The following is a 700-nucleotide window of genomic DNA, read 5'->3' on the forward strand; positions in this document are numbered from 1 at the left end:
GTATCTCATATGTTCAAAAACCTAAAGGAAAGATTAAGTAGAGACATGGAAGATATACAAAGACCTAAAGAGAATCACAGAAGATGCTTTTTCTTTTTATGCACCACCTTCTAATACCATCACACATAAAAACATTCTTAATCCAAAAGAAGGTAGAAAAAGACAAACAGGAAACAAAGAATACACTGTACTTCTCCTGTAAGCCTCCACACGACGACAACTACACAGGACCTCCACACAGTGTAACTCTGGTACTCCTTCCTCATCCCTACTCGATTCTGTAACCAAAACCCACCATCTAAATAGGCTGAGTGTCCCTCCCAGCTCACACCCTGGCACACACAGTCCCTCTGACTGGAATGCCCTCTTCCCACTTTCTCTATTTGACAAACTTGTGCCTCATCTTCCTATCTGAAGTTCATCTACATCTACCTTTGTCAACTTTCTGAGTCCCTCCTCAGTGCTCTCACAAGACTACTTATACCTTCTAGAGAATTAAAATAACTCAGTTTTAAATATTTTTATTTTTAATTATGAAATTTTTTAAATACATTGAAGTCTAGAGAAGGGCATAATATCCATGTGATGAGACTTAACAAACACTAACATTTGTTTGTATGTGCCTCTTTCTTAATGTTTCTAGGACACTGAGGTACCCAGCAACTCAAGCAATCCCCTTCTTCAGAGACAATCACTAACT

This window comes from Mandrillus leucophaeus, unplaced genomic scaffold, assembly GCF_000951045.1.
Source record: "Mandrillus leucophaeus isolate KB7577 unplaced genomic scaffold, Mleu.le_1.0 Scaffold288, whole genome shotgun sequence".
NCBI classification, from domain to species: domain Eukaryota; kingdom Metazoa; phylum Chordata; class Mammalia; order Primates; family Cercopithecidae; genus Mandrillus; species Mandrillus leucophaeus.